Source organism: Rana temporaria, chromosome 4 (assembly GCF_905171775.1).
Source record: "Rana temporaria chromosome 4, aRanTem1.1, whole genome shotgun sequence".
Classification (NCBI taxonomy): Eukaryota; Metazoa; Chordata; class Amphibia; order Anura; family Ranidae; genus Rana; species Rana temporaria.
The window spans coordinates 23162139-23170441 of NC_053492.1; the positions used below are offsets into that span (position 1 = coordinate 23162139).

The 8303-nt window shown below is 53.0% G+C and overlaps 1 protein-coding gene across 2 annotated transcripts in view; it reads left to right on the top strand.

Moving 5' to 3' along the window:
* Positions 1 to 5927: 5927 nt before the first annotated feature.
* Positions 5928 to 8303, top strand: part of ZNF395 (zinc finger protein 395) — a 42759-nt gene continuing 40383 nt past the window's right edge. Inside the window, exon 1 of one of the 2 annotated variants that reach the window (XM_040348122.1) lies at positions 5928 to 6159. The gene's annotated coding sequence lies outside the window, so the exon portion shown is untranslated. The remainder of the gene's footprint in view (positions 6160 to 8303) is intronic. The other variant, XM_040348123.1, reaches the window with a different exon arrangement.

The following is an 8303-nucleotide window of genomic DNA, read 5'->3' on the forward strand; positions in this document are numbered from 1 at the left end:
TGGGCACAGTTGGCTGCATATGATGGACACAGTGGCTGCATATGATGTGCGCAGTTGGCTGCATATGATGGGACACAGTTGGCTGCATATGATGGGCACAGTTGGCTGCATATGATGGGCACAGTTGGCTGCATATAATGGGACACAGTTGGCTGCATATGATGGGCACAGTGGCTGCCTATGATGGGACACAGTTGGCTGCATATGATGGGACACAGTTGGCTGCATATAATGGGACACAGTTGGCTGCATATGATGGGCACAGTTGGCTGCATATAATGGGACACAGTTGACTGCATATGATAGGCACAGTGGCTACATATGATGGGCAAAGAGGCTGCATATGATGGGCAAAGAGGCTGCATTTGATGGGACAGTGGCTGCATTTGATGGGACAGTGGCTGCATATGATGGGACAGTTGCTGCATATGATGGGACACAGTTGGCTGCATATGATGGGACAGTGGTTGCATATGATGGGCACAGTGCCTGATAATTATGGGCACAGTTGGCTGTGATTGGTGGGCACAGTTGGCTGCATATGATAGGCACAGTGGCTGCATATGATGGACACAGTGGCTGCATATGATGGTCACAGAGGCTGCATATGATGGGCACAGTGGCTGCATATGATGAGCACAGGGGCTGCATATGATGGGCACAGTGGCTGCATATGATAGGCACAGTTGGCTGCATATAATGGGCACAGTTGGCTGCATATAATGGGACACAGTGGCTGCATATGATGTGTGCAGTTGGCTGCATATGATGGGACACAGTTGGCTGCATATGATGGGCACAGTTGGCTGCATATGATGGGCACAGTTGGCTGCATATAATGGGACACAGTTGGCTGCATATGATGGGCACAGTGGCTGCCTATGATGGGACACAGTTGGCTGCATATGATGGGACACAGTTGGCTGCATATAATGGGACACAGTTGGCTGCATATGATGGGCACAGTTGGCTGCATATAATGGGACACAGTTTGCTGCATATGATGGGCACAGTTGGCTGCATATAATGGGACAGTTTGCTGCATATGATGGGCACAGTTGGCTGCATATGATGGGCACAGTTGGCTGCATATAATGGGACACAGTTTGCTGCATATGATGGGCACAGTTGGCTGCATATGATGGGCACAGTTGGCTGCATATAATGGGGCACAGTAGCTGCATATGATGGGACACAGTTGGCTGCATATGATGGGACAGTGGTTGCATATGATGGGCACAGTGGCTGCATACTAGGGGCACAGTTGGCTGAGATTGGTGGGCACAGTTGGCTGCATATGATAGGTACAGTGGCTGCATATGATAGGCACAGTGGCTGCATATGATGGGCACAGAGGCTGCATATGATGGGCACAGAGGCTGCATATGATGGGCACAGAGGCTGCATATGATGGGCACAGTGGCTGCATATGATGGGCACAGTGGCTGCATATGATGAGCACAGGGGCTGCATATGATGGGCACGGTGGCTGCATATGATAGGCACAGTTGGCTGCATATAATGGGCACAGTTGGCTGCATATGATGGACACAGTGGCTGCATATGATGTGCGCAGTTGGCTGCATATGATGGGACACAGTTGGCTGCATATAATGGGACACAGTTGGCTGCATATGATGGGCACAGTTGGCTGCATATGATGGGCACAGTTGGCTGCATATAATGGGACACAGTTGACTGCATATGATAGGCACAGTGGCTACATATGATGGGCAAAGAGGCTGCATATGATGGGCAAAGAGGCTGCATTTGATGGGACAGTGGCTGCATATGATAGGCACAGTGGCTGCATATGATGGGACAGTTGCTGCATATGATGGGACACAGTTGGCTGCATATGATGGGACAGTGGTTGCATATGATGGGCACAGTGGCTGATAATTATGGGCACAGTTGGCTGTGATTGGTGGGCACAGTTGGCTGCATATGATAGGCACAGTGGCTGCATATGATAGGCACAGTGGCTGCATATGATGAGCACAGTGGCTGCATATGATGGGCACAGTGGCTGCATATGATGAGCACAGGGGCTGCATATGATGGGCACAGTGGCTCCATATGATGGACACAGTGGCTGCATATGATGTGTGCAGTTGGCTGCATATGATGGGCACAGTTGGCTGCATATGATGGGCACAGTTGGCTGCATATGATGGGCACAGTTGGCTGCATATAATGGGACACAGTTTGCTGCATATGATAGGCACAGTGGCTGCATATGATGGGACACAGTTGGCTGCATATGATGGGACAGTGGTTGCATATGATGGGCACAGTGGCTGCATACTATGGGCACAGTTGGCTGAGATTGGTGGGCACAGTTGGCTGCATATGATAGGTACAGTGGTTGCATATGATGGGCACAGAGGCTGCATATGATGGGCACAGAGGCTGCATATGATGGGCACAGTGGCTGCATATGATGAGCACAGGGGCTGCATATGATGGGCACGGTGGCTGCATATGATAGGCACAGTTGGCTGCATATAATGGGCACAGTTGGCTGCATATGATGGACACAGTGGCTGCATATGATGTGCGCAGTTGGCTGCATATGATGGGACACAGTTGGCTGCATATAATGGGACACAGTTGGCTGCATATGATAGGACACAGTTGGCTGCATATAATGGGACACAGTTGGCTGCATATGATGGGCACAGTTGGCTGCATATAATGGGACACAGTTGACTGCATATGATAGGCACAGTGGCTACATATGATGGGCAAAGAGGCTGCATATGATGGGCAAAGAGGCTGCATTTGATGGGACAGTGGCTGCATTTGATGGGACAGTTGCTGCATATGATGGGACACAGTTGGCTGCATATGATGGGACAGTGGTTGCATATGATGGGCACAGTGGCTGATAATTATGGGCACAGTTGGCTGTGATTGGTGGGCACAGTTGGCTGCATATGATAGGCACAGTGGCTGCATATGATGGGCACAGTGGCTGCATATGATGGTCACAGAGGCTGCATATGATGGGCACAGTGGCTGCATATGATGAGCACAGGGGCTGCATATGATGGGCACAGTGGCTGCATATGATAGGCACAGTTGGCTGCATATAATGGGCACAGTTGGCTGCATATGATGGACACAGTGGCTGCATATGATGTGCGCAGTTGGCTGCATATGATGGGCACAGTTGGCTGCATATGATGGGCACAGTTGGCTGCATATGATGGGCACAGTTGGCTGCATATAATAGGACACAGTTTGCTGCATATGATGGGCACAGTTGGCTGCATATAATGGGACACAGTTTGCTGCATATGATGGGCACAGTTGGCTGCATATGATGGGCACAGTTGGCTGCATATAATGGGACACAGTCTGCTGCATATGATGGGCACAGTTGGCTGCATATGATGGGCACAGTTGGCTGCATATAATGGGGCACAGTAGCTGCATATGATGGGACACAGTTGGCTGCATATGATGGGACAGTGGTTGCATATGATGGGACAGTGGTTGCATATGATGGGCACAGTGGCTGCATACTATGGGCACAGTTGGCTGAGATTGGTGGGCACAGTTGGCTGCATATGATAGGTACAGTGGCTGCATATGATAGGCACAGTGGCTGCATATGATGGGCACAGAGGCTGCATATGATGGGCACAGAGGCTGCATATGATGGGCACAGAGGCTGCATATGATGGGCACAGTGGCTGCATATGATGAGCACAGGGGCTGCATATGATGGGCACGGTGGCTGCATATGATAGGCACAGTTGGCTGCATATAATGGGCACAGTTGGCTGCATATAATGGACACAGTGGCTGCATATGATGGACACAGTTGGCTGCATATAATGGGACACAGTTGGCTGCATATGATGGGCACAGTTGGCTGCATATATTGGGACACAGTTGGCTGCATATGATAGGCACAGTGGCTGCATATGATGGGCACAGTGGCTGCATATGATGGGCAAAGAGGCTGCATTTGATGGGACAGTGGCTGCATATTATGGGACATTTGCTGCATAAGATGGGACACAGTTGGCTGCATACTATGGGCACATTGGCTGCATATGATGGGCACAGAGGCTGCATACTATGGGCACAGTTGGCTGAATATGATGAGCACAGAGGCTGCATTTGCTGGGCACATTGGCTGCATATGATGGGCACAGAGGCTGCATACTATGGGCACAGTTGGCTGCATATGATGGGCACAGTGGCTGCATACTATGGGCACAGTTGGCTGCATATGATGGGCACAGTTGGCTGCATATGATGAGCACAGTGGCTGCATATGATGAGCACAGTGGCTGCATATGATGGGCACAGAGGCTGCATACTATGGGCACAGTTGGCTGCATATGATGGGTACAGTGGCTGCATATGATAGGCACAGTGGCTGCATATGATGGGCACAGAGGCTGCATATGATGGGCACAGAGGCTGCATGTGATGCGCACAGTGGCTGCATGTGATGGGCACAGAGGCTGCATACTATGGGCACAGTTGGCTGCATATGATGGGTACAGTGGCTGCATATGATGGGCACAGTGGCTGCATATGATGGAACAGTTGGCTGCATATGATGAGCACAGGGGCTGCATATTATGGGCACTGTGGCTACATATGATGGGCACAGTTGGCTGCATATAATGGGACACAGTTGGCTGCATATGATGGGCACAGTGGCTGCATATGATAGGCACAGTGGCTGCATATAATGGGACACAGTTGGCTGCATATGATGGGCACAGTGGCTGCATATAATGGGACACAGTTGGCTGCATATGATGGGCACAGTGGCTGCATATGATAGGCACAGTGGCTGCATATAATGGGACACAGTTGGCTGCATATGATGGGCACAGTGGCTGCATATGATGAGCACAGTGGCTGCATATGATGGGCACAGTTGGCTGCAATTTATGTTTTTGTTCAGTATTTTTCAGTTTGTTTGCGCCCCCCCCCCCCCCCAAACAAAATAAAAAAATTGAGCACCAGCCGCCACTGATATACAGTATAGATTTATAGGAAGGGGGAGGATGGGATGTACATATATATATATATATATATACACACACACACACACAGTATATAGGAGGATATATATATATATATATATATATATACATATACAGTATATAAGGGGGAGGATGGGATATATATACAGTATATAGGGGGAGATATATATATACAGTATATAAGAGGGAGGATGGGATATATATACAGTATATAGGGGGAGATATATATATACAGTATATAAGGGGGAGGATGGGATATATATATATATATATATAAAGTATATGGGGGAGATATATATATATATATATAATATAGAGTATAGATGTATAGGAAGGGGGGTGGGATAACACGTCGCCCAGTCCGCCGGCCGCTCTCCTCCTCCTCCGCTGTGTATTGGGACTCGGGAGGAGGCGTGTCCTCCTCAGCCCGCTATGTATACGGGGTAAGGGGCGTGTCCTCCTCCGCCCGCTATGTGTACGGTGGAGGGGGCGTGTCTTCATAGCCCGCTGAATGATGTGTATAGGGAAAGAGGGGGCGTGTCCTCCTCAGCCCCGCTGTCTTTGGTCGAGGCGGGGGCGTGCTCCCTATTCAGTTCGCTGTCTATGTACGAGAGGGGGGGCGTGTCTTCCTCAGCCCCGCTGTCTATGTACGAGGAGGGGGGAGGCGTGTCTTCCCCAGCTTCGCTGTCTGTGGACGAGGCGGGGGCGTGTCCCCCCTTCAGCGCACTGTCTATGTACGAGGAAGGGGGAGAGGCGTGTCTTCCCCAGCTTCGCTGTCTATGGACGAGGCGGGGGCGTGTCCCCCCTCAGCCCGCTGATGTGTAATGTGTATGAGCGGGGAGGGGTGGGAGTAGGCGTGTCCTGTGCTGGGAGGGGGGGCGTGTCCTCCGCGGGTCCCCGGCCACCAATCAGCGGCGGAGGGCCGAGCATGTGGGCAGCTTGTTTACAAGTAAGAGCTGTATCGGCTGTAACCCGGCCGGCGGGAGGAGGAGGCGAGGCGGAGACGAGAGGCTGTTAGCGGGAGGGGGCGCTACGGACATGTAAGGCTCGGGATCCCGCAGACGTACACCTTCACCCGCGGGGAGAGAGAGAGGACCGACACCGGACACAGATCGGACGTGTGTGTGTGTGCAGGCTGCAGGTAAGAGGAGCGTGCATCCCGCCATCTCTGTACCGCTCCGGTGGGAGGAGGGGGGCGGGGTGCACGGTGATCGGTGTATGGCGGGGGGTGGGGACGGGACACATGTACACATATGATGGGGAGAGGAGGACGGGGGGCGCCCCCCTTGTTTATCCGCCGAGGGGGGCGTGGGCTCCCCCACACTCCATGACACAGGCATGTTCACTCCAGGCCCCGCCCACCAAGGCACACACCCCCCTCCGACCGTCACAGCCACGCCCACATTCTGAGCCGCTGGGGGCACGCCCACCGACGAGCCCCGGGACACGCCCTCCTCCGCTCTCTATTGGCTTGCTGTGAATTTGGCGGCTCTGTGACGTCGCACATGGAGGATCCCTTTAAATGTACACAGAGCTGCGCTGGATGGGAGGGGCTGAGCCGGGTTATTACTGATCAAGTCTACTGACTCCCATCAATTTCCAACAGCCGGCCTCTGCGATCGTCTTTGCGCCGGCCTCTGCGATCGTCTTTGCGCCGGCCTCTGCGATCGTCTTTGCGCCGGCCTCTGCGATCGTCTTTGCGCCGGCCTCTGCGATCGTCTTTGCGCCGGCCTCTGCGATCGTCTTTGCGCCGGCCTCTGCGATCGTCTTTGCGCCGGCCTCTGCGATCGTCTTTGCGCCGGCCTCTGCGATTGTCTTTGGTGGATCCGATGGGCCTTTGTGATCGTTTTGGCTGGAGGCCTTTGCGATTGTTTTTAGCGCTGGGAATCGGCCTCTGCGATCGTTTTTGATTGACCCGACGGGCCTCTGCGATCGTTTTGGCCGGAGTCCTCTAAATTCGTTTTGGCCGACGGCAACCGGCCTCTGCGATCGTTTTTGGTTGATCCGATGGGCCTTTGCGATCGTTTTGGCCGGAGTCCTCTAAATTCGTTTTGGCCGACGGCAACTGGCCTCTGCGATCGTCTTTGGTTGATCCGATGGGCCTTTGCGATCGTTTTTAGCGCTGGCAACCGGCCTCTGCGATCGTTTTTGGTGGAACCGATGGGCCTTTGCGATCGTTTTTAGCGCTGGCAACCGGCCTCTGCGATCGTTTTTGGTGGAACCGATGGGCCTTTGCGATCGTTTTGGCTGGAGTCCTCTGAGTTCGTTTTGGCCAACTGCAACTGGCCTCTGCGATCGTCTTTGGTGGACCTGATGGGCCTTTGCGATCGTTGTGGCTGGAGGCCTTTGCAATTGTTTTTAGTGCTGGCAACCGGCCTCTGCGATAATTTTTGGTGGATCCGATGGGCCTCTGCGATCGTTTGGCCAACTGCAACTGGCCTCTGATCGTCTTTGGTGGACATGATGGGCCTTTGCGATCGTTGTGCCTTTGCGATTGTTTTTAGAGCTGGCAACCGGCCTCTACGATAGTTTTTGGTGGACCCGACGGGCCTCTGCGATCGTTTTGGGCCGGGGGCCTCTGCGATCGTTTTGGCCGACTGCAACTGGCCTCTGCGATCGTCTTTGGTGGACCTGATGGGCCTTTTGCGATCGTTTTGGGCTGGAGCCCTCTGCGATCATCTTTGGTGGATCCGATGGGCCTTTGCGATCTTTTTGGCCGACGGCAACTGGCCCCTGCGATCGTCTTTGGTTGATCCGATGTGCCTTTGCGATCGTTTTGGCCGGAGGACTTTTCGATTGTTTTTAGCGCTGGCAACCGGCCTCTGCGATCGTTTTTGGTGGATCCGACGGGCCTTTGCGATCGTTTTGGCCGGAGTCCTGAGTTTGTTTTGGCCAACGGCAACTGGCCCCTGCGATCGTCTTTGGTTGATCCGATGTGCCTTTGCGATCGTTTTGGCCGGAGGACTTTTCGATTGTTTTTAGCGCTGGCAACCGGCCTCTGCGATCGTCTTTGGTGGACCCGACGGGCCTTTGGGATCGTTTTGGCCAGGGGCCTCTGCGATCGTTTTAGGCTGGAGGTTTCTGCGATCGTTTTTGGTGGATCCGACGGGCCTCTGCGATCGTTTTGGCCCAGAGGCAACCCAATCGTTTCCCTTAACTCCCCCGGCCAAAACGATCCCAAAGGACGATCGTCTTTGGTGGATCCGACGGGCCTTTGCGATCGTTTTGGCTGGAGGCCTTTGCGATTGTTTTTAGCGCTGGCAACCGGCCTCTGTGATCGTCTTT